Genomic DNA, 27,411 nt, shown 5'->3' on the forward strand with positions numbered 1-27,411 from the left:
TTTTGTGGAAGCTCACATAAACTCAGCTTTACATATTCGAGGTCGAAGGGTTGAAATGAACTCATATCTATATGAGGAAGTAACCCGTGTACTTTCCGCTGACAGGATTAAAGTGTTAGGGCGCCATGAGAAGAATGGGTTCCAAAGGAAAGGATATCCTGAACTTCCAATGATTTACCGATTCCTAAAGATACATGACCCGAAACCATACTATTATACAGTTCCTGTAGATAAATGTAATACAACGTTGTTCTCCACAAAGTAAATGTAACAGTTGGCTTATCATCGCAAGAAATGTTGTATTCTGAAAGGGATATGCCCATATAAATACAAATAAGACTTCCTTTTATCAATGTCTGATTGTGCATGAGAATCGATAAATAGCTTAGTAGCTACATTGCTTACGTGATAGTAGAATTGAAGATGTAACCAATAACGATTATCATATAATAACGTTAAGAAACCTTTATGCAGGCACAACCGTAGGTACAGGTTCCTAGTTCACCTCCTACATCAAGTACTGTTGTAATCCAGGAGAAGAAGTTTCTTCTCAAGTAGATCAAGCCACCTGAGTTTGACGGGAGAGGCAGGTCCGTCCAAGCTGATGCTGAAATTTGGATTGAATCCATGGAGGATTACTTCGAAGCAGCCAATACTACACCCGCCAATTAGGCTATGCTTGCCAAGCTAAAGCTCACCGGCAAAGCCAGTCTTTGGTGGAAGCAATGATGCAGGGATCAAGAAATCGCAAAGGGATCGGTTACTTGGGAGAAGTTGAAGAAAGCCGTGCAAGGAAGATACTTGCCACCTGCATATCGCACACAGAAAATGAATGAGTTCTACGAGCTAAAACAGCTAGGGCTTACTCTTGACGCATACTACTCTAAATTCGTCTCACTTTTAAAGTATGCGCCATAGATGGACATGACACAGCAGGTGTCCAACTTTTGTGCGGGTTTAAATCCACCAATAAATACCCGTCTCGAATCTATGCGTCCATCAGAACTTCAGGATGCACTCATTCGAGCGGCGCCTATAATTCAGGAGGTGCAATCTAGACCAAGGGTAACAAAGCTTGGTCTTATAATGACCCAGAGGAGCATTCAGACCTCAGATAAAGAGAGTTCAAGGTCATAATCAGGGACAAAGAAAGAAAGCAAGGGCTAATAATGTCAACAACTTTGTTCCTACTCAAAGCAATAGCCGAAAACTCTGTTGTTTCCACTGCAACGAACCCGGTCACTTCAAGAGGCCATGTCCCAAGCTTGGTGGAGGACATCACCAAGCATCTCTTCAAGGAACGGGCCGTGGTCAAGGAGCCGCTACCCAAGGCAGAGGAAGAACCGCCTGCGTTGCCGATAGGCAAATGTGCGAAGAAGAAGATCCGACCATGGAAGCAGAGTTTGAAAGAGCGACAGTCCATGCCACTCTACACAAGAAAGAGCCGTCAAAATCGCTAGTTCTCAATGATTCAGACACCGTCGGACTATCAAGGTAAACGTTTCAAGACCTTGATTGATTGTGGCAGTACACATTCCTTTATCTCACTAGAATGTGCAAAAAGATTAGGAATAGCCACAATAGAAGCACCTACGTTGCTTGTGGAATTGGCAAATGGTTGTGAGGGTACATGTATCAGGAAAACTGCTAAGGTGGAATTCTTTCTGGGAGGAAAGAATACTTCAGTCAAATTCAGAGTCATGAATTTAGGTATCCATGAGTGTCTACTCGGAATGGATTGGCTTAAGCCTAATGACGCCCACATTCATTGTGGAAAGGGTCAAGTTTCCTTTCGAAACTGTGAAAGGGAATTAGTCACAACTCAAGGTGAGGCTGGAGTGCCAAGAATCCAATTGGCCAAAGTATCTCGGATCATAAAAGGAGTCAGAAAAGGATTACCTGTCTACTTGATCAAACTCAACAAGTTAGATCAGAAGCAAGAGTCTAATGAAGGACCTTCTTGTCTAAAGGAATACGTGGACGTATTCCCTGAAGAGTTGACAGAACTCTCGCCTCAAAGAGAAGTGGATCATGAGATTAAGTTAGTACCAGGAGCTGTGCCAATTGCAAAGAGACCTTATAGAATGTCCATACCAGAAGCAATTGAGCTGAAGAAACAACTCAAGCAACTACTAGATCAGGGCTACATCCGGCCTAGCATTCATCATGGGGAGCTCCAGTACTATTCCAGAAAAAGAAAGATGGGACACTTCGACTATGTATTGATTACCAAGGATTGAATCAATCAATGGTCAAGAACAAGTACCCTATTCCTAGAATAGATGAGCTTCTTGATCATCTTCAGGGTGCAAATATCCTCTCCAAGATTGATCTCAGGTCAGGTTACTATCAAATAAGGATCAAGGAAGAAGATATCCCAAAGACAGCCTTCAATACAAGATATGGGCACTTTGAGTTCCCAGTTATGTCATTTGGGCTTACGAATGCACCTGCGAATTTCAACAGGTTAATGCAAGATATCTTTAGGCCATATCTTGACGACTTCGTGCTCATCTTCTTCGACGACACTTTAGTCTATTATAAACATGAAGAATATCATGAACCCCAACTTCGGATTGTCCTTGAGACAATGAGGTCGCATAAGCTGTACGCTAAGACGAAGAAGTGTGCATTCTTCAAATGTCAGATTGAATATCTGGAATTCATAGTATCAGTAGAAGGAATCTCAGTAGACCTAGCCAAGCTCAGAGATGTGCTAGAATGGCCAATACCAACATCTGTCAAAGAGATATGCAGCTTTCTTGGATTGACAGGATGGTATAGGGTCTTCATCAAAAACTATGCTTTGATTGCAGCACCTCTGACGGACTTACTAAAGAAGCAAACAGCCATTGCATGGTCAACTCTCGAACAAAATAGCTTCGACAGATTGAAGGAAAGTTTGGTATCAGCACCTATTCTAAAACTTCTAGACCTCAATAAAGAGTTTGAGGTAGTAATTGATGCTAGCATACTTGCCTTGGGGTTTGTACTTATGCAGGAAGGTCATCCTGTAGCATACTCTTCAAGGAAATTAAAGAGTCATGAGAAGAAATATGCTACACATGATGTGGAATTGCTAGCTGTCATCCACGCTCTAAAGCTTTGGAGACACTACTTGTTGGGTAACAAGTTTACTCTAGTAACCGACCATAAGAGCCTCAAGTGGATCTTTACCTAGAATGAGCTCAACATGAGGCAACATCGGTGGATTGAAGTACTGGAGGAATATGACTTTGAAATCAAGTACCAACTAGGAAAAGAGAGTGTAGTTGGCGATGCACTTAGTCACAAGGCATTCCTTGAATCCCTAATCTTGCAAAATCCATCAACAGCCAGATCTCTAGCTACAAAAGTATCTATGCCAAACAACCCAATACTTGAGTTAGCTAGAGAGGATGCACGCCATGATCCAGCCTACCAAACAATGCTAAGGGAGATCTCTATCAAAGATCAAAACCAGAAACTGTAGGCAAGGTATCAGGAATTTTCTATTAATAGTGGACTTGTCTACTATAGAACAAGGCTGTGTATACCAGCAAGCCAGTCACTTAAGCACAAGATATTGTGGGAAGCTCATGATTCCCCTTTCGAAAGACATCCTGGCTATGCCAAGACTCTCAATGCAGTTAGGAAGAGCTACCATTGGGAGAGGCTCAAAGGTGACGTTCTCAAATATGTCATCGAGTGTTTGTCTTGTCAACGTATCAAAGCCGAACATGTCATGATGCTAGGGAAACTGCAACCGCTTGACATTCCCCAAATGAAATGGGAATTCATTAGTATGGATTTTGTTGTAGGCCTACCCCAAGTTCAGGGAGAATACAACTCCATCATGGTTGTGGTCGACATGCTTACTAAGGTTGCACACCTTATTCCAGTAAAGACAAACCATAAAGCCTCAGACATTGCAAGATTCTTTATCAAGGAGATATTCAAGCCACATGGTTTACCCAAAAGAATCATTAGTGACCATGATTCTCTCTTCATGTCATAATTTTGGAGAGCTGCCTTTGAAGCTATTGGGACTCAACTCTGTTTTAGCACAGCTTACCATCCCCAAACAAATGGCCAAAACGACCGAGTAAATCAAGTCATCGAGGATATGCTTAGGGCATACTGTTGTTGGGAGCCGAAGAGGTGGATTCAATATTTGCCTTTGGTTAAATTTGCCTACAATGCTTCTTACCAACAAATCATTCAGATGACCCATTTTCAAGCATTGTATGGTCATGACTGCAAAAGTCCCCTAAACTTCTCAGATCCAACCTTAAGGGTTGAAGCTTCAAGATGGATGTTGGAAGAGATGGATGACCAAATAAATTCAATAAGACAAGACATCCAAGCGGCCAAGGATAGACAAAAGGCATATGCGGATTTGAAGCATCAAGATAGAATCTTCAAAGAAGGAGACATGGTCTTCATTCGCGCACATCCAAAGAAGAGTTCGCTATCCTTAGGAGATAAGCAAGGGAAAGGACACGTAGGAGAGGGAGGATCCCCCTCCCCTCCCCTATTTAAACCATGGGGGAATACAAGCAAGGGAAAGGAATGATGTGCTGCCATTATCCGTGCTGCTGCCCTGCAAAAGACGAAGGGAGAAGCATGCGCTTGTGCTGCTTGAGGGAGAGAGGAGGGTCGCCTGAGCCGAGGAGGAGCTGAAGAGCCGCCAGCTGCCTGGGCGTCGCCGCCAACAGATGGCCTCCAAATCTTCTTTTCCCCCCCCATGTAAGCTTCTGGAAGCTTAGAAGATTCCAAATGGGGGGCCTTCTTAGCCCCCTTTCCTTTGGGTTTATTACCCCCTTCCCCCCTCGTGTTTTAAGCTTTATAAGCCCCCTTTTCCCCCAATAAGAGTGGGGCTTACAGGTCTTATTACCCCCCCCCCCCTCCCCTCGTGCTTTTAATCTCTCTTAAGCCCCTTTCTTGGGCTTTGAAGGTACCCCCCTAGATTTTCCCCCTTAGGTTTTACAAGCCCCCTTTTCTCCCTCCATAAAAGGGTTTTGACCTTTAAGGTCTTATCTCCCCAGTTTTTTTTAAATCCTCCTTAAGGCTCTTCCTTTGGGCTTGAAACCTCCTATCGTAAAAACCCCCTTAAGCCCTTCCTTTGTGCTCTTGAAACCCCATGCAAAATACCCTTGGAGCTTTGTTCTTTTTCCCCACTCATAAAAGAGAAGAGTGTTGAGGGCTTTTAACACCTCCCTTTCCCACTCAAAAACCCTCGTGAGGGATTCCACACTTTATTTATTTCCCGTTTGTGCGAGTCATTATAAGTCCATTAAGCCCCTCCCATGGCTTTAATGGGTCTTATCTGCAAAAGATTTTGAAACACCCCTTCTTTCGAAATCCGTACTTACTAAGAGCTTGTTCCACTCTTCGTAATTCTGCAAAATAGCATTGAAGGTAAGGAAATGTTTGGAACATCAACATTTTCTTTACTTCAACTTATTAAGATTTCATAAAAACAATTACGTTGTTGGTCGGCTCTGATACCAACTGTAACGTGTCCATTTGTATCTTCAGGACATGCCTTAGCAGTCCATCGGAAAGGATGTCTAGAAAGCTCCGCGCGGCACTCCCATGGAATGTTACAAGGTTTGCGATCTGGGGCTTTCCATGTCTGCCACGTAGCAGAAGTATTCCAGCCGTTCCCACTTAGGATCAACCTGAATTAGGGTTTTCCTTATTGGTCATTTCCTAACGGCAACTAGCGTCAGACCCAAGTGAACTAGTTTACGTAGAAACGCCAGGTCCAAAGCAGATTCATGCTGCACTTGGTTCAAGCAGAATGGGAAACAAGAGGGATGCAAACTCAACCTCTCTGCCATAAGGCATAGTCCCATTCCGTTCCCCTAAAACAACATAAATCGGGTTCAATCATAACTCTAGGTCAACGCTCTTATTGTTCGTGTTCTTTGACGATCTTCCAGCTGTCCATCGTGATTTGAGAAAAGTTCCCAGCCAACCGGGACCACCCATCCGTAGGGCGGACCTATGGTCCATCCTCCACACTTTCCTCAGGTTGTTATAGTTATTTAATTACCTAACACATTAGTTGGACATGTAACAATCAGCTTCTTTAATTAACCCGTTAGGCACTGGTTCTTTCACGTAATCTTATCACTTGACATAGAAAAACAATATCAGACAAGTTCCTTATTAATAGGTTATCATATTTATCTTTGAAATACAAAAAGTCCAGCCCGTAGGCTTATCCACAATCCACCCGAAGGCTATCCTGCAATCCACAGGGATCACTAATCCAAGTTTTCGCCCATAGACTAGTATGCGGGCCTCGAGATCCAATCCCGAGTCACGTTAGCCTCTTGTGCAGCGCCCGAAAGGCGAGTGATTTATGGCCAGAGCCCTCTTTGGAACCCAAGCGTCCTCCTGCTCCAAATAGCGCTCAATGGAGAGACCTCTCGTGGCGGTTCGGTCCACATGCCTAGCGCGGTTAAAAACCCCCTTTGTTAGGGTCAGGCAGGCAGTCTGGGGTAATTGAAGCTGCCTCTCCCTTCAGGCCTTCAACCTGGAGTATAGATATCCATTTATCTTTTAATTCATTGATCAAACAAAGCCAAACAATGCTCTAAAATCTGTAGCAAGCACAAACATTTCCATTGATTGTTTTTGTTGGCAAACTGCTAAGGAATGAATCCTTCCTTTCGAATGCATCAACACTCGATTCGGGATGACTTGCAACTTGGCAAGATCCCCTATATCTTGGGTTAGGGCGTACCCTACTAACCGGACTTGGTCAAACCTTAAGTTCATTAGGTATTTCAGTTTATCGGCTGGTCTTTAGTTTCCAATCAATCTTCTTTACTCAAGAAAGATACTAAATTAGGATGATTATTCATCCTCTTGCAAGATAACTTGCGTAAGGACCTACCAACCTTGTTGCGAGAATTTGGCCATTCCCTTGTGATCCAATGACAAGACCATATGACTCCACACTTGCCACGCAAGTGTCGCATCGAACTATGAGACTTATTCTACGCATTGAACGGAGTCACGAAACAATCTGTTCCTGATTACATAGGTCTGACGTCGTCAGTCCTAGAGTTCCAAGTTCCATCTTGAAAGATTCTTAGGGACAAACCCTAGTTCACTTTCCAATTACATTTCATTGTCCCTACATTCAGTGAATGTGGGAAAGTATTTAAGGTATAGGAGTTTCAGTTTTAGCAATACGTACGATTAGATTACGTATTAATTTCCTAGTGAATTTATTGGAATTTAACTCATTCTAAATGAGTACTCCGCGGTTTAGGTTTTTAGATTTATGCCAATTTGTTTAACTCTAGAAGATAATTTCGAGATTATTTCCACATGATTTGTTGTCTATGCGTAAATTGATTTTTCAACCCTAACTTACCGATTTGAGGTTAGGCATAGGTTAGGTTAATTCCAACTAATCTTCCTTTACTTTGCGAACAAAATTCATGCTAAACAAGCAATCTTTTACTTGATAATTTTATGCAGTTGACAAATGATAATTTCCTAGAGTTTATGCATCGTAAGAATCATTTCATGCTTTGCACTTTCCATGATGATTCATTGCAAAGAGGATATGGGTTAATAGTGCAATATGCAGTTTATACTTCTAGGCTTAAACAAAGTATACTATTTAATGGAAAATAATCTAATTTTAATTCTTTTCAATGCATAAAGCTATTTGCTAGAAATGCATTTATGCTTCCTTTATTATGCTCGTTCTATAGAAAGTATTAATGATTAGATTCCTTCATTGTGAGCATTTAAGACAAAAATATATCCTATTTCTAACAATTAACCTTGCATGATTACAACAATACCAAATAAAATTTAGGGAGGAAAACCTGGGCTTGGGGTGAGATGTCCACGTGGATGCTGGGAGATGACCCTCCCGCGGCTGTGCCTTGGACTTTCTTAGGAGGCATCGCAGTTGTAGTCTTTCCATCGTGGAAGCAGCTTTACAATTCCTTTTGAAATTCCACCGTGGCTCCCTTTTTTGCAATAACTTGCACTGTCCGTTGAAAGTAGTTTTAGAAGGCTTCCTCCTTGGAGTCGGGAATTCGAAAGGGGTGTTTCAGAATCTTTCATGACTAAGACCCATTAAAGCCATGGGAAGGGCTTAATGGCCTTGTAATGACTCGCACAAACGAGGAATGAGAAGGTGGGAATCCTTTACGAGGGCTTTCGCGTGGGAAAGTGTCAAAGATCCTCAACACTCTCTTTTCATCTAGGAGTGGGGGAAACAAAAACAAAGCTCCAAGGTAAAAATGGCTAAGGGATTTCAACACGGGGGGGGATTGGGGAGTGATTCCAAAGTCCAAGGGAAAGGCTTAAGGGTTTAAACACAGGGGGGTTCCAAAATGCCACAAGGGAAGGGGGCTAAAAGAAAATTTTAAAACACCGGGGGGGGGGGGGGGGGGGGGGAGGGGGTTTCAAAAGGCCACAGGAAGGGCCCTAGGGAGGGTTTTAAGACACGAGGGAGGGGTGGTTCCAACAACCATGGGAAAGGGGGGCTTAAGGCGGTTAAAACATTGGGGGGGGAGGGGGGTGAACGCAAAATTCAGGCGACAACGGCGGTTGGTTGATCTCCTCCTTCGGCGGCTGTGCGGCAATCCTCCCCTCTGTCAAGCGGCTTAGGCACAGTCCTCCCCTCCCTCACGATTCGTCAGACTGCCACGTATGGCATAAAAGGCAACGCCTCCTTGGCTTCTCACTCCCCCAAGCCTTCTCTCTTACCCAGATTGTTCAGAATGGCATCATGGCAGCAACATTTCCATCTTCTTCCCGATTTCTGGCCCCATCCCTTTCCGGCATGTGGCCCCTCTATTATATAGGGGAGGGGATAAGATCCTCCCTTGCCCACACATTGCGCTACATGATCCCCCTTGCTTGAAGCTCCAGCAAGGAGCTTAGTGTCCTATGCTTCCCTCCCACTTCCCCAGCTCGACACTCGGCTGGGGGAAAAGGAGGGAATTAAAAAAAATTGCCTTTATTTCATTAAAAGGAATTATCCCTATGATTATCCTACCCTTAAGATGGTTTCATATGCGAATGGTCTATTTATCCTTTCAGAGTTGTTACATGATTTGAGTTGGAACTTATAAGATAATACTCTTGTGATCTTTGCTAAGAACATGTAGTTGGAAGCTCTATTAACATCTTCAAGAATTTGGCTTGAAACCTTCAACCCTCCTCTTATCTCTACCATCTCTAGAGTCTAAGCTCTTGAACCCCCATACATTCTTCTCTCTCAAACCCTTGTGATTGACCATTGAGTGTCTCTTGAACCTTTAAACATTCATTGTAATCTACTTATCTCTTGAAGACACATCTCTATCTATGTTGTCCTATTTTCTTGCCAAACCCCTAAGGTGACCTTCAACCCTACGCACTACGACAATGTTAGACCATATTCATTTAAGTGCAACATTGGGTCCTCATTTACCAGCCCATGAAACACTCGGAGATCCCTATAAGGAGGAGGGCATTTAGTTCTCTTTCCTGAGATCAACATTGGGTCATTAAAATCTTCATATTCATCATGACCTAGTTCCAACCTTTTAGGGTCTCTAACCTCTTTCGTTTCCACTTCTACTGGTGTAGGAAGGTTAATAGTATCCTTAACGTCCCTTTTTGCAAACTCATAAAGTGGTTTACGGAGGCCTATATCTCTTAGCATATCCTTCCAATCCTTTCTCAGAGAATCTTCCATATCTTGCCCCTTCCTAGGTAGCTCGATTATGGCTTTATATAGGAGCTTTTGCCCCTTATCAAAAGCAAACTTATCCTTAGCACCTAGGACCTAGGGACCATTCCTTTTAAGCAATGGTTTTACCTTTAAAGCTAGGACTTCTAATATCCTTGTGATGCCTAAATTTTGGCATGATGCCCCACCACATGGGATGATTCAGCCAGAACTGCACTCCATTGTATGTCGAGTTTTTCCCTTGGCAGTACTGCTTTAGCATAATCACTTGTTGATGCCATGACCACCATAGCTTCCAACATACTTGTTCCATGCCCTCTAGGTTGATGGATGGTTATACATGATTTCTCTTAGGTAGAGACCACACCAAGGCAAACCTGGACCCATGCCATCACATTAGAGGATGGGGTAACCACTAGCTGGTTACTCTTCTCATCACCTAAATTATCTTTTGTAGAGGACGCATGATCTATATAACTAACTAAGTCCATCAATAAGTTTTGTATAAGGAAAGCCAAGGCTTTCTATCCTTGAATAAACCCCATTTTATGGGCAACTTAGCACACTTCTAATGGACATAATAAACTTAGGTCCCTTCATGACCCAGATTTGGAGACCGCCACTTATAGGCAACTCTCGGAAAATGCACCACCTATTGGGATCTAAAATGGGCCCAACATTGGCTATAGACACTAGCTGGGCCTCTATAACACTCACAAGACAACCCCACATGGCCTCGCGGCCAGAAGCATGTAAGGCACACTCTACTCTAACCACTAATATAGATATGGCATTTGTAGTGGATGTAGTCCAATGATTGCCCTCCCCTTATCCTCAGAGGGAGATCCTACACATTTTGACATAAATCACCACGTAGCACAAACATGCAGAGGCAACCTCTCGACTGAATCATCGCAGCCCCATTGCAACTCTCCTACACCCCACGAATTGGCCCCAAGGTGCGTTGCCTCAACTTAAAGAACATACAAACATACTCCACTCTTTGATTTTGAATGATCCAAGAGACTTCAATGTTTCCTCATCAAGGAGTTTCCTCAATAACCAATCCTCTAGCGTACAGTAAGGATATCCTTACACACTCCACATTGGTCATTTATTAGGCAATCAAGTGCTATTCATCCAAGTTTTATACCATGTGGCATGCAAAATGCAAAAGTGTATGACCATTGTGCGAAACTATTTTATGATTAGAGATCAGCCATGTGGTGTGCAAAACAATTCTTTAATGACTTTCAACCTATGCATTACTACGACATTGCTAGAGGCTAGCACAAATTTCTTCGTGCTACTAGTCTCTTTAAATTTAAATTATCATCGTCTTATATGCTATGCATAAATCAAATAAATCAAAATTTGATGTATTTCTATCAACCTCTCACTTTTACAATCCCTCTTCTTCCTAACCATTTAGATTTTGCAACGTTGCATAGGTATAGGGTTCATTTTTGTGTCATTTTTCATATGGAAAGCGCAAAAAATGCACTAAAACATAAAACAAGGCTGAATTGAAGCTTAATCCTCATGTCTTAGTCTTGTTACACATTCACAAACATGAATATTTTTTCCTAATTATTGAATGAAAAAATGTATATTTCCTCCCATGCATTATTTTCCTATCAATTTTCATCTCATATGATCCCAAAAACCCCCAATTTCCATCATTTTTATAAAAATCACAACTTACAGGTTTTGCATGTTTTGCGAGAAATCATTATATCATTAAATTTTTTGGTTTTCTTCTACATTTCAGAGAGAATGCTATTGAGAAATAAAATTATGTATGCCTGGAAGAGGCTTTGTATAAGAGAGATGACAAAAATTGTATGCTCCAGAAGCTCTAGGAAGAGATATCTAGAATCCCATAAGCATAGAGAAGAATGTGGTACTATCCAAATAAGCTATATAAGCATGTACTTGACACTCATTTCAATGCTATGGAACTATCAATTTGAGTTACTCAAGACTTTCTTTATGAGTCTGAGCTAATCTATCTTGGAACCTAATTCACTTGAGTTACAATCTCTTCTCTCTATCATGTATTGTGTGTTTGATTTGTGTCCACCATAGCTAACTAGCTCTAGATCCCTGTATCTCAAATAATGCAACATAAGAAATCAATAAAAATAATTATCAAACACTTCATTCAACCATTTTTCATTTAAAAAAAAGAAGGATTGCTTACGCATAAGAACCACAGGTTTCGAGGCTTGTGTCTCGAAATTGGAAGCCCATTGACACACTCTCCTACCTGGTATACATCCTCTAACACTTCAGCATCATCGTTTGATCCAAATTTGTCATCACGCCCCACCCCCTTCTCTCTTGAATTGATCCATATGAATGGGCAGCATTAGGAGAGAGGAGAAAGAAAGACGAATAATCAAAATTTCATTCTCTTCATCATATTACACATGGTTACCATCGAAATCTAGCCCTCTGTGCATAGATCAAGGATCTCCCTCTCTCTCTCTACATGATTGAGCATCCAAAAATCACACAAATCCCTAAAAAATGGGATGAAAATTAAAAAAAAAACCCCTCCCTACATCTCGACATGTTTTTTTCATTTAGATTTTCATTTCATTTCATTTATAAAATGTCCATTTCAAAAAACCACTTCCACACTACCGCGCACAAGGGTTTTCGACCTATTTGGGGGTGCAAATGGACTCTGATTTGAGATCTAACCAGACGGATAGCTTTGTGATATCAAAATCTATAAACTTGGACCCTGTTGTGCACTTTACGGCTCTTGGATACAATAGCTACTTTATAATGCCAAACCTTACGAGGATTTAATGTGGGGTCAAACGACCTCCGATCGACAAACCGAGACTTGTGTTGGATTCTTGACATCAAAATGCATCTAGGAAAAATTTATCTCAGCCATCCATCACCGTTTGGTTTTTCATGTAAATTGACTCTTTAATTCCTCTCGGGCACTTTTCGACTCCAAAAACGGGCTCCAACGCTTCAAGAACGGGTCCAGATCGGGGGCCAAATTGGGTCCTAAAATCCAGCTCTCAAGTTGTGAGTGCTTGCACGCAATGGAAAATAAGATGGATCAATTTAATGGGTAGAATGTCTCATTATATATGGGTGTATACAAGTACCATGCACCTTTATGGGGTTCATCAATATGTATAGAGCTCATATTTTGCATGCCTTACTATGCATGCTCTACAAGATCAACTAATGAATTGCATAAAAGAGATGTAGATTGGGTTGTCTTTAAGAAAGCTCTCAGAGAGGAGATTTTTCTTAAAGACAAAATTGATCACACGAAAGACTTTTACAAATTGGATAGAGAGACCTAACAAAGGTCTTGCAACTATATCCTTGTTACATGAATTTGAAAGCTAATATGCTTGGTTGAATATGCATGACCAAAAATCATTGGAAAGAAAAAGCTTGACTTGTTCTTGAAAGCTATAGATCTTGTATTGTAGGTGAAATTGATTAATTGTTTGGAAGATGAGGTCTCACAAACAAGGCTAAAAATTAATTGAGCAAATGTCACAGATGCTATAAATATGATTGTGAAGTGAGAAATGATGAAACTGAGGTTGGAAATAAGGTTTATGCTTATAGTTTCTATAAAAGCACATGAAATTGTAGCAATGCTATCTATTTCTATGGTTGAACAGCCCATTATTCTTGCTTATAGGACTCCTAAAGGGGATGCTTTGGATGAGATAGTGAAGGAATTGTGTAACCTTCACTTAAATTTTCCAAACCTTTACTCGAAGATTATAAAATTAGATGAGAAGGTGAGAGGGAAAGGGAAAGGATGTGTATGATCTGATAGTCTACACCATGAAAAGCATGATGTTACGGCTTAGTGTGGTGTAGAATCCAAGAAGTTGGTGTTTTGGAAAGTTGGTAAAATTGCTATAAGTAAAATAGGATTTCCACTTGAGTCAAACTTTTGCAAAGGGGGTATGCAATAGTAGTTAGAAGAATTGGTATCAAGGAATGCATTTGTAGCCATAGATTATGCCACATAATATTAATTGCAAATTGAAGGATGGTATGGTTCTCTTAATACATGTAAGTCTAATACAAAATCTAGAGAATGGTTATTTGCTTTAGAGTGTGTAGGGAAGGGGAAAATATCAAAGAGTGAATTGATAAATGCTCGTGAGAGTATACATGGTATGATTGGATGGGAGGCACCAGTAGATTCATTTATAGCCTATGTATATTTATCTAAGGTACATAATATTAGTCCTATTGTAGAGAAAAATAGAAGAAGAGATGATGGGGATGCATATATTTTGAATTGCATGACAAAGCAAAGTGGAGGAACAAAAGGCTACTGAAAATTCATTCCAAAACATGTCATGGAAGAGGCATCGCATGAGAAGATGCAAGAATGGAATAAGCAAGGAAAATAGCTTAGCTATGAGTTGTAGTCTGATACTGAGACTACTACAAACATCAAGAAAGTGCATGAGGAACACATTCTTGAAAGCAGGGTTGAGTTTACACTTGGCCAGGTTCTTGCCATTGCTAAGCATGAATTTCATGATGCAATGATTGATATTATCAAGAGGAAACAACAATTTTTGGGAGAGCCTAATCAATCACTATTGAAGGTTTAAGAAGACATGGATTCACAAGGGATTCATTTGGAATATTCTGATGATTTCATTGTTATCATAAAGTAGGTTGAAGCTAAAATTGGAGTGAGATGATTAAGAATGGAAAGAGTAATAATAAATCATATTGATAACAAGTTATACACACACACACACACACACACACACACACACACACACACACACACACACACACACACACACACACACACACACACACACACACATGTAACACCTCGTTGAAGATAGGGTGAGCTCAAACAAAGCAACACTACCACTCAAGAAAAGGTTGCTAGCTATATGAGAGAAAAATCCCCTAGGGAGTATAAGGGAAAAACCGAAGTCCCTATGTAAATGTACAAAGGTGATCAAAGTAGATTTATAAGATGATCAAGACTCAAAAATTACAAGTCCAAGGTCTTATTGTATTAATATAAAGCATATCTCAATAAGTCTTTTAATAATAATATCAACAAATTATGTGTATTAGGAAATACTCAACATACCTATAGCTTTTAGGGATCCCTTCAGGAACATATCTATAACTTTATGTTATAGAATATATGGCTAAATATCTAGCTTAGACATTGGAAAGTGAGGCAATAGTTTGTCTAACTAAAATAAATCTTATAATTGGTCTCGCAAATACTTCCAATGACACTCATAAGGATATAGAACTTTCAAAGTGTTATTTCTAAAATAACAATGGTTGAATTTTCTCAATAATAGGATAACAAAAGCATCAAATGAAAGATAGCTTGACTATGTGAATGGAAAGAAAATAGTATGATTAAAGCAAGGTAAATCATGGTATGAAAAAATATTAAAGCTCAACATTTCTATTAGAAAATATCCACAAAAAATATATTGATAAAATATAATGCAACATTGACTTACATATCCTATCAAAAATGTGAGAAAACACGAATCTAGAGCATGGATGCAGCTATGGAGGTTGAAATTCAAAGTACAAACTCATGAAGACATAGACTAGACTAGACCAATTGTAACACAAGTGAATTAGGTTCCAAGATTGAGACTTGGACTCATAAACACATTCTTGTGTGTAAGGACAATGACACTGACACTTGATTGAAAGGACAATAGCATTATATTTAAAAGTGAACCAAGTACATGTCTTTATAGCATTTCAGCTTCTCCACTATCCTCAATGTGCATATGGAATTCAGGACATCTCTTCCTAGACCATACATTATTTGTTATTTCTCAACACCCCCCTCAAATGATGAGTCCCTATACTTGCTGGCTTCCCCCCTTCCCCCTCCTTACAGATAAACTGGCTTGGGAGACTATCTCATAGGCACCCTAGTCAAGTTAAAGCTTGAGACTTTACATCTTTGGCAAGGATTTTTACAAAGTAAATCCACTAAGGGAAACATAGAGATCCACTATGGGAACAAAATTCCTTAGAACAATCTCTCAGAGTTGTTAATGGTAATGGAAGCATCTTCTTTTTCTTCTTCATTCATGAATTGACTTTAGTGGTGGTCATTCTGCTTTGGCTATGCTCTTCTCTTGTGAAAGCATTCACTGGCAATATGACCGGTCTTACCAGAGTAATGGCATGCCATCCGACTTTTGTTGTTGGTGTTGAATCCTCGACCTCTTCCTTTGGGTCCAGTAGCTCCTTTGGTGTATAAGAGATTTTCCCTTGAACTGGTTTCTTTTATATCTTTGCTTTTAAATTTACTTTCTCCATCAAGTAGTGAGTGCTCAATGATTTTGAGTGAGAGATTGGGAACATTACTTAGTGTTTAAACAAGGTTCTCATACGGTTCATGATTAACACTGACAAGTAGCACTGTTATTGCCACATCTTCATCAATGTTCTTTTTAAGATTTGCTAGTTGAGTTTTAAGGCTCTTGAACTTATTGATGTTTACAGTCATAGATGAATTGTCTTTTACATCCAACTTATAAAACTGCATAAGTAATTTTACCTTTGAGTTCTTTACTTGTGTACCAAAGATCTTGTCAAGTTCTTCCCATGCCTTCTTTGCATCCTTGATGCCAGAGATGTGGTGTAATACATCGTTTGATAGACTCCAAGCAATAATAGCTAGAGCTTTGTTGTTCATCTTCTTCCATGCCTTTGTTTTAGACTAGTCTTCTGCAATATCTTCCTCTTTAGCATTGTCATCGGCATCATCTTCTTCAAAGAGATCCCAGAGGTCTTTCCTCATGAGATGGTACATGGTTTTCTCCTTCCAACCATGAAAGACCTCAACATTGAACTTTGCTATTTACTTAAGCTCTGTCATTCTTAGCAGCTTCAAACAACTAGCAAAAAGTTGTAGGTCGATGTGTGAAGAGACACAAGAAGTTCAATGTTAAATGAAACTAGTTGAGTATCAATGGATACTATTCTTGAGCTTAGTGATGGATGTCAATGCTTGATCTGCCTCTTGCTGATGGCTGATTTGATGTGATGGTTTGCTAGGAACTAAGTGTAGACTTAGATCAGAGTGGTAGTAGCTTGTCAAGAGTGAGAATTTCAAGTTGTGTATGAGCTTGAAGCTCGAGGCTAAGGAGTCTTGCACTCGGGTTTTCAAAGGCGCTTGATAAATCAGCTCGTAGCAGCTCAATGCATGACAAATTTTGCAAGATATTTGGTGAGAAGGTGCCCTACAGAGTAGGCTTTAGAATCCCTATATTCACAGGACTGTCTACTGTGCATAGGGAAAGATTTGATCGTACAACCACTGACAGGGCACAATATGACAGCATGCTGATGCAGACACAAAGTTGGAGCATGGAGACACAAATGTTGCACTATAAGGTGCGATGAAGGAGCACAAGGAGTGTAGAAAGATATGTCTAGAAGAAACTTTATGGAGATATGGCCTCTACTATCTAAGAGCTCAAACAACTATAGGTCCTATTGGCTATGGTTGCCCACTAGTCAAGATGGAGAGAAGTGAGGAAATGGAGTTCATGTACTCAAGTTAAGCTAGAGTTGAGCTGGGAGGAGACCTGTAGGGGTAGAGAGATGAGCTAGCACATCCTAAGCCATGCTCACTTGCGCTCTAATACCGTGTGAGAAAACACCGATCTAGAGCATGACTGCAGCTATGGAGGTTGGAACTCAAAGTACAAAATCATGAAGACATAGATTAGACAAGATCAATTGTCACACAAGTGAATTAGGTTCCAAGATTGAGACTTGGACTCATAAAAAAATTCTTATGCATAAGGACAATGACAGTAACACTTGATTGAAAGGACAATAGCATTACATTTAAAAGGACCAAGTACATGTCTTTATAGCATTCCAGCTTCTAACACAATATGAGTGAGTTTGGGGATCTCCCAATTTCTATTTTTTGAATACTAAAAAGGTGGCACTCTGATAATATGCCCATAAGTTTCTCAAAAACATATGATCTGACCTATCATTGGAAAAGCACTTGAAAAATAGAATCTATTGAGCTACAGAGCTCTCAATTTGGAGTTATAGTATTCAAGTTATGACAAATCCAAAGATTTGACCACATGTCCCAAACTTATGGGAAATTCCCATATTCCCCAATATGGTGTTTTCTCCACTATCCTCACTATGCATATGGGATTCAATACATCTCTTCCTAGAGCATACATCATTTTTTATTTCTCAACAGAAATGAATTTTTATCTAGGTTTATTATATGCAAAGATATATTCTTGAATGTCTCAAGCTTTCCATCCAATAGAACTAGGTCCTTCATCATTTTGATTTAAATTTGTTGAGTCTAGTAGGAAGTGTAAAAATTACACGGCGCAACGAACAGTATCTGAGAAAGAGATAGAGAGTACACAACAGATAAGAGGAGAATCAGTAAATTCTTTAGTTCCAAACAACTGATACAAAGATGGCTCTGTCCACCCGTACGCTTCCACTGTGTGAAGCTTAGATGGCGATCTAGACAGAATATAGGTGAAGAGCTTAAGGCTAGCTGGAACAACAACTCTGACTGGGTGAAAGATGAGTGATCGATGGCTATGAAGGGGTTTAGCTTGTATAGCTCGTGAAGGCTGTTAGGTCGGCCTGACCGACCTACCATATGAGCCTCCACTAGTCGGCCAGGGAATATTCTAGGAAATATTCCCTTTACCATTGGGACCCCAAAATTGGGGTCCCTTTTAACTCCCTTACCCTGCAACTCGATGCAATGCACCTCCACTTGCTACCAGCTTAACCACTCCGTCTAACCCAAAGATTAGACCCACAATGGTCACGTTTTTGCCATCCGGTCACATAGACCTTATCTAATATACAAATCAGGACTCAACCAATGTCTAGGCTCACATTTTGCTTCTCCTCATAGTGGGGGCCTTACAACTTTGAGCATCATGGATCATTGGTGGTACCTAATGAGGGTGGGGTAGTGATCATATCTAACAACCCCCCTCAATGTCCACCCATAGGTGAACTATCTCTTCGGCCCAATGCTGAGTCTCTGAAGATGAAATTGAAGTAGATCCTTCGTAAGTGCTTTGGTGAAGATGTCTACTCCATTCTCCTCTGTTGGACAATAGACTAGTTCCACTATCCCATCCTCCATCAAATCACGCACATAGTGATATTGGATCTCTATATGTTTGGTGAGTGCATGAAACACTAGATTTTTGGCAATGGCAATGCAACTCTGATTGTCACATCTCAGCACAGTTGGTTCTTCATCTTGCACTCCATATTCCATAGAATCCTTCTCAACCATACGGCTTCATATGCAGCAAAACAAGCTGCCTTGTACTCTTCTTTAATAGAAGACAATCCCACTGTTGGCTGCTTCTTACTAATCTAGGAGAAAATTCATGAACCCAACGAGAAACAATAACCAGAAACTAACTTCTTGGAATCACAGTCTCCTGCCCAATCTGAGTCATAGTTCCCCACAAGAGAAGTTCCGAAACTGTATGTGATACCATAGTCAAGAGTTTCCTTCAAGTATCTAAGCACCCGCATCCCAGCCTTCCAATGACTCTCATGAGGTTTGTTTGAGAACCTGCTCAAAACACCAACATCAAAATTGATATCTGGTCTGGTGTTACACAAGTAGATCAGGCTGTCGACCAACCTCCTATACCTCCCAATGTCTGCTAGTGCTGATGTATCCTCGACGGATAACTTTGCATTCACCTCCATAGGTGTAGCTATCTCCTTCAACTTAGTCATGCCAAATGCCTTCAAGATTTCCCATGCATACTTTTTCTGAGAGATGAAGATCTTTCCTAGCTCTTGCCAGACTTCAATTCCCAAACAATAGTGTAGTAAGCCCAAGTCTGTCATTTCAAACTCAGAATTCAAAGCCTTTCAAGTTTGGTTGATCATATCTTTATAGTCGCCTGTAATAAGAAGGTCGTCCACATATAGGACAATCACTACAGACTTTTTACCACCCTTGTAAACATACAAGTTAGCATCTGAGGCACATCTTTTGAAGTTTAGGTTTAAAAAGAACTTATCTATCTGCTGATACCATGCTTTGGGGGCTTGTTTCAGCCCATATAATGCCTTCTTCAGCTTACACACTTTGTTCTCAAAATGGGGGGCCTCAAATCCTGGTGGCTGAGCCATGTACACCTCCTCCTTGAGGTCACCATTTAAGAACGCTAACTTAACATCCATTTGGTACACAGACGACTTCTTGTGGGCAGCCACTGCAAGTACTGTGCGAATAGTGGTCATTCTGGCAGTTGGGGCAAATGACTCTTGAAAATCAAACCCTTCAACTTGTGAAAATCCTTGGGCAACCAGTCTAGCTTTGTACTTTTTAAGGTATCATCAGCCTTGTACTTTACCTTCCAGATCCACTTGGTGCCAATAACCTTTTGCTTTGCTGGTCGATCCACTAGCTCCCAAGTGTCATTCTTCATTATGCTGTCATACTCCGCTTGCATAGCAGCCTTCCATGATGGATCTGCAAGTGCTTCTTCTAAGTCAGTTGGCTCCTTTACTTCTCTCATAATCTCAACCATCGAGGCCATATTGACTATGTGCTCAGAAGCCCTCCTTTGCTCCTCTATTCTCTGAGACCTCCTTGGTCCATCTGCCTTCTCCTCAACAGATGTAGTCATAGGATTATTGTGGACATAGAGCTGCTTCACCCAGCGCGGAAATGGCTTTTCCGGTGGGGTGATATCAGGTTGGTGAACTTTTTTCTCATCATCTGAAGATGATGCTTCCTTCTCCTTAAGGATAGGGATAGCTCTCGGGACAGGTTCATAATGGACTACTTCTTCGCTTGATGATAAAGTGGAAGAACTTGCCTTCTCCTCCTCCACTGTATGCGGCTCCTCCTTGAACACCACATCACGGCTCGCGATGATCTTCTTTGCCTCTTGGTCATATAATTTGTAAGCCTTCTTCTCATCACTATAACCCAAGAAGATACATTTTCTGCTTTTGGTTTTAACTTGTTTCTCTTCTCATCTGGAACATGTGCATAACATTCACATCCAAAAATTCTGAAATGTGAGACAAACGGTTTCTTACCAGTGTAAGCCTCATGAGGTGTTTTTCCCTTGAGAGCCTTTGTGTAGCTCCAATTTAGAATGTAGACTGTAGTATTAATAGCTTCAGCCCAAAAATGGCTAGGCAATCCCTTGCCCTTTAGCATGCATCTTGCCATCTCCACAATGGTGCGATTCCTAGGTTCCACAACACCGTTCTGTTGAGGTGTGTGAGGCGTCGTCAATTGACGCTTGATCCCTTTGCTCTTGCAAAAGCCTTCAAACTCCTTTGAGTTGAACTCACCACCACCATCTGTTCTAAATTTCTTTACATTTTTCCCTGTTTCATTCTCAACAAGTTTTAGCCATTCTTTAAACTTACCAAAAGCTTGAGCGTTATCACAAAGGAAGTATACCCACATCTTCCTACTGTAGTCATCGACAATCAACATAAAATAATAAGATCCCCCCAAGGCCTGTGTAGGCATCTTACCACACAAGTTAGCATGGACCAACTCTAGAGGAGCATGTGCTCTATTCTTGCTTTCATGTGGAAATGCATTTCTCTGTTGCTTGCCCATCATACAAGCTTCACATGGTTCCTTCAATTCAGTTATTATAGGTAGGTGAGCAACCATACCTTGCTTTTGCATCTCCTCAACACTGCAAATCCAATGTGTCCAAACCTTTCATGCCAAAGCTTACTTGTGCCCACTCCAGCGGTGTGGTTGTACAAGCACTTAGCTCATACAGGTTGTTCCTTCTTTCTCCTTTGCCAACAATGGTGCCAGCACTATCAAGAATTTCTGCACCTGTCTTCTTGAACCTCACTTCATGACCAAGATCAGTTATGGCAGCAAATTGATAAGAGATTTCTCCTGATTTCGAGAACATACAACACATTTGAAAGCTTTTTGACTTCACCATTTGCACCAACAAAAGAAATAGTACCTGTGCCCGTAGTAGGGCATTTATAGGCTACATAGAACTGTATAGACCTTTCTTGTTGGTCATGTGACGGGAGGCCCCACTATCCAACACCCATGAGTTAGTGGTAGATTCTTCTTGCGTCGAGGAGCACACTTCCTCAATGGTCGCCATGAATAATTCCAACTCTGCTTCAGTCATATTGGCTATCTCTTTCCCTTTACTTTTAAGGGTACCATTCTTTTCATCTGCCTTCTTGACATGACAATCTGCAATTGCATGTCCTTTCTTCTTGCAGTAGAAGCACTCTCCTTGAAACTTCTTCTTGCCACCCTTCTTTTTTTTGTCACCATTATTTTTGGTGGAGGAACCACCTTTGCCTTTTGCATTGGCAGAGAATGCAACATCTCCATTGTTTCTTCCTTCTCGGGCTTTCAGCCTCAACTCCTTGTCCATCAATAATGCACAAAACTCCTCAAAAGTCAAAGCTTGAGGTCTTACCTGAGTATTAAGGGCAGTTACTAGTCCATCAAACTTTTGTGGACAAATCCGAAGACACCTCCGAGCTAGCTCTTCGCTAGTCTTTTGTATCCCAGCGCCAGCCATCTGGTCGCGCAGATTCTGAATCCGAGTGATGAATGCTTCAACTATCTCTCCTTCTGCAAACTTCTCCATTGTTAGTTGATTCTCCAAGTTTTGAATCCTTGTTTGGTTTTGTGTTTCATACTAACTTCTTAGTACATTTCAAGCCTCTGACGCTTTGGTTGTATGCTGAATCAAAGTCAGAACATTGTCAGAACAGCTTGTAACTAAGGCACACAATGCATCTGCATTCCTTCGTTTCCAAGCTCATAGAAGATCTGCATTCGGAGGAATCATCACACTAGAATTTGATGGGTCGGGGGTAGGCTGTGGTTCTGCGTCAGTCCTGAGCACAGTCTTTAGAAGCTCATAAGAATCAAGGATAGTTGTAATTTTGAACTTCCATAAGGTGTAGTTTGTACCATCTAACTTGCCTTTGCTGAAGGTTGGTGGACAAATCCTCAGTGTTTGAATAGTTGATACAGCAGCACCACCTCCTGCACCGCTTCCTGATGCACCAGAATCGCTTCCGGAAGTCGACATAGTTTCTCTTTGCTGTTGAAGCCTTTGCCTCTTGCACACTCTCCGATCTCTAGAGCCCCCTAGGCTCTGATACCATGTAAAAATTACACGGCACAGTTAACAAAATCTGAGAAAGAGATAGAGAGTACACAATAGATAAGAGGAGAATCAGTAAATTCTTTAGCTCCAAACAACTAATACAAAGATGGCTCTGTCCACCCATGCGCTTCCACTGTGTGAACCTTAGATGGCGATCTAGACAGAATATAGGTGAAGAGCTTAAGGCTAGTTGGAACAACAACTCTGACTGGGTGAAAGATGAGTGATCGATGACTGTGAAGGGGTTTAGCTTTTATAGCCCGCGAAGGCTGTTAGGTCGGTCTGACTGACCTACCATATGAGCCTCCACTAGTCGGCCAGGGAATATTTTAGGGAATATTCCCTTTACCATCGAGACCCTAAAATTGGGGTCCCTTTTAACTCCCTTACCCAGCAACTCGATGCAATGCGCCTTGAGTTGCTACCAGCTTAACCACTCCATCTAACCCAAAGATTAGACCCACAATGGTCACCTTTTTGCCATCCGATCACATAGACCTCATCTGATATACAAGTCAGGACTCAACCAATGTCCGGGCTCACATTTGGCTTCTCCTCATAGTGGGGGCCTTACAACTTTGAGCACCATGGATCATTGGTGGCACCTAATGAGGGTGGGGCATTGATCATATCTAATAGGAAGCATGTATAGGCTAGTTTTTGCCTTGTGCTACTAAATTAAAGCACCCAACCATCACACAAGCATACCCTAACACAGAAAGCTATCAAATTCAATAAACAAATTAGAAAACACCATATTAGAGAATTTGGGAATTTTCCAAGTCCCATTTTCATATAAGTGATAAATATTTGACCACATGACTAAATCTTGATCCATATCTGAAAGTGAGATTTGGAAAGGTAGTTTATTTAATACTTAGGGTAGAATTTACCTTTAAGTAAGACAACAAGATTTGACCATGTAGTCAAATAATAAAGGTATTGGGGGTTTCCAAAGTGCATGGAAATTCCCAAATTTTGTGATATAGTTTTAAAACCAACGAAAGTGAAAAGCAAGGGTATTGATATTTGAATCCCTCTCTAATGACCTAATAGGAGAATAACATCATGTGTGGCAATTCAAGTGCTCTATCAATGCTAGCCATGATTCATAAGAAAAAACAAATACTAATAAACATGCAATTGACTATTGAGCAAGTAAAATCAAATATTAATGAGCACACAATCCTTATCAAGTGTATTATCTATGCTTCGTCCAAGGAAATACCATAGATTAAAAAAGAGACCATGTGGCCTTGAAAATCTCATAAAATATTTAAGATGATTAGAAACCAGGTTATACAAAATCTCTCTTTTTTAAAAAGATAAAGTTCAACTCTCACAAATGTGCCAATAGAGGCTTGAACATAGTCAAATGCATGACTACTCTAATTATAGTCTCTATTTAGTGCCAAGTCATGTAGATGTGAAACCTAGACACCATGCATGACTACTCTAATTATAGTCTCTCTTTAATGTCAAGCCATGTGGATGTGAAACCTAGACACCATGCTTAGTGTAGTTAGCATAGAGCCTTGTGTCTCCTTGTGCTAAGTGGGACCTAAGATATCGATATAAAGCTAAAAGTACAAGCTATGAACCACTTAGGTTGGAAGCATAACTACACTAATTATGGTGTCTCTGTAGTGCCAAGCCACAAGGACATGGGACTTAGATACCATGCTTAGTATAGGCATATGGTAAGCCATGTGCCTCTTTATGCCAAGCAAGGTTTGCCAGATCATTGGTGGTGGCACCTTACGAGGGTGAGGTATTGAGCATATCTAACACCTATTTGTACACAAAAACAAAGAGAAAGCAATAGAAATTAAATAAAATAACAATTAAAAAGTGTGTTAGAACTTACAATAGCCAAATTTGCATATTGAGAAAAATGCAAAGATGGGAATGTAGAATGTATCACTAAAGTGATGCTTTTTGTCTTCAAGATTTATAAAGAGGAAAACAATAATTTAATAATGTGGGACAAAGAGAAAAAGAAGAATAAGAATGAAAATAAACTATCTTCTTTATTGTGGAGAAGACTAGTGCATGAATGGGGTGGTATTGGTTCCTATAGGCTAGCATGGGAGAACCAACCACATAGGTAAAGCCTAAGCACTCTCCACAAGCAACACAAGACTCCCAAAATATGAATTGTATTGCCTTCATCCATAATATGGGGTCTTGGAAACAATGTGAATCTTCTACCTCTTTTCATTTTTGTAATCAAAATTTTAATAAAGTCACTTTGGACTTGAGCCTCTTGACACTCAGTCTCAAGCAAATCACATTCTATCTACAAAACAAACATCAAAATGTCACGTCAATAAATAAAACTAAGGTAATGTTCTAGATGAATGCAAACACTAATAAGTAGTAAAGAGTGGCAAATGACATTGAATCAATCAAGCAATACCAACAAAAAATACCAAAGTTTGATATTGATACTAAAAGAATATAAACTTGGTAGTGAAGACATATATGTATGTGATAATCCTACCAAATTATACCAATAGATTAAAAGATGTATTTCAACTATAATAAAATTACCAAAAAGTATGGGAAACACATATAAAGTTTATTAGATTTATAGCAAAACATAACACTTTAGTTTTTCAAAGGTGAAACTTAAAAACTTGGCATAAAGAGAATAGAACATGGTATCAAAAAATTGGCAAGTGTTTCTAAAAGTATTTGAGGTAAAAAGTTAGCAAACACTACAAATAGGTACAAATAGATCCTAAATAGTATAAAAAATATCAAACAATATAAGTATCTCTAGATTAATTGCAAAATGTACATAGAGAAAGTAACAACAAAAGTATCAAAATATACCAAAATATACTTAAATATACCAAAATGCCCTAAAATATACAAGCGTTTCATTAGCTACTATATAGCTCAAAAAATTCATCATATAGCAATGTTTGATCATGCAACTGTTGATGCAACTACTTAACCCTCTCCTTCATTGTCAATATGTTCTCATGAAAAAATGATTTTTTTTCATTGTTGCACCAAAGAGATCATCTACTTCTCTAAGGATTGACCCATGTGTCATGTCAATGCTCTACACCCTATGTTGCATTGTTTCTTGGTGTTGCATGCCTCCTTTTGGCTACTTATGGATGTTTTAGTCCCCTTTATCTTGGACTCTCTCTTGAAATCAGCTCTGGGGATTGCCCTTCAAAAGCATTTTGGTGCTGATGCTCGTCACAACACTTGGGAAAAATGAAACATTGAAAGCTTGAAGCTGACATAAAGATTGAAAGCTTGAAGCTAAAACATTGAAAGCTTGAAGCTGACACAAACATTATTAAGAAGCAAAATATTAGGCACAAAATTCCTCACTAAAGTAGGAAAAAGAGACCACTGAGTGGAGTAGAGATGGTAAAAAGGTCCCATGCATAGTATTCTCATAAAAAACTAGGGAAAATGGAACTCTAAAAGTGTGAATCTTCATGGCTTTAGCTGACAGAAGAGATGCTAGGAAGTAGAACCTTAGACACAAGTGTCCTCTCATTGAGTGGGAAAAAGAGACTATCGAGTGGACCAGAGATGGCAAAAAGGGTGAGGGGGATACAACACATATTAGGAAATAGAACCTAGGACAAAAGAGTCCTAATTGACCAAGAGGAAGTCTATGCATGGTGTCATCACAATGACTGGGACAAAGGGAACTCTAAAAGCCTAAAGATTCATGCCTTCAACTAATACAAGAGATGTTGGGAAGCAAAACCATGGACATAAGAGTCCACATTGTGTGGAAAGAAGAGACTATCAAGCAAAGAAAGACGAAAAAAAGATCCCATGCAAGACTTGAAATGACATAAAAAATCAAAAAAATAAAGACCACATATAACCACCACTACCCACACATTCAAATTGTTGAATGTTCATATCCTGATTGGGCTTCATGTTTCTTTTTTTTTTCCAATTCTAGCTTTCTCTCACACAAAGGTTTCCTCAAAGGTAGAAAATGAAATACAAAACTCCCTCTAACTTTTCCAAAAATAACCAAAGGGGAAAACTAAAAATGGATTGTACCATCAAACCATGCTTTCACCCCAATGTATGAATGCAAATATGAATAACATAATGCAAGAAAAGGACAAGGTGATTTTTTTTCTATAGGATTTGAGGAGGTGAAAGTTGAATGGTTGCAACATCTCTCTTCCTTTATCTTCTCTCATGGTTTATTTTTCTCTCTCCCATTTTGACACAACTCTTGCTTCTTTTTCTTATTTCTTTCTCTTGTGCTTCATTGCCAATTCTAATGGCAAGCAAGAAAGAGGAAGAGAACAAATGTGTGAAGTGTATGGTGCCTACACAGAGTATGTACAATGGCACTGCAATGTCATAGTACATTAATTCCTAAAGATCGAAGTTGAGACAACTCCAAGTTCCTAGCACAACAGAGTGAAGTGTGCTTCATTGAGTCCTTTCGTGAATATATCTGTAGTCATCTGATCACTTGAACAATGTCCAATCATGATCATGCCT

The sequence above is a fragment of the Lygodium microphyllum genome, chromosome 2 (assembly GCF_053477565.2).
Source record: "Lygodium microphyllum isolate KBCC chromosome 2, Lygodium_microphyllum_v1.1.10, whole genome shotgun sequence".
Classification (NCBI taxonomy): Eukaryota; Viridiplantae; Streptophyta; class Polypodiopsida; order Schizaeales; family Lygodiaceae; genus Lygodium; species Lygodium microphyllum.